The following is a 207-nucleotide window of genomic DNA, read 5'->3' as shown; positions in this document are numbered from 1 at the left end:
TATATATATATATATATATATATATATATACACACACACATATGTGCATACAAATATATATGTATATACATACATGTATTCACATATATGTATAAGCACGTAGATATACATATATATAAACACATATACATACATACACACACACATATATATACATACACATGCATGCATGCATGCATGCATACATACATACATACATACATACAT

The sequence above is a fragment of the Octopus bimaculoides genome, chromosome 1 (genome assembly GCF_001194135.2).
Source record: "Octopus bimaculoides isolate UCB-OBI-ISO-001 chromosome 1, ASM119413v2, whole genome shotgun sequence".
Classification (NCBI taxonomy): Eukaryota; Metazoa; Mollusca; class Cephalopoda; order Octopoda; family Octopodidae; genus Octopus; species Octopus bimaculoides.
The sequence above is the reverse complement of the archived record's forward strand: the minus strand, read 5'-3'. Positions refer to the sequence as shown.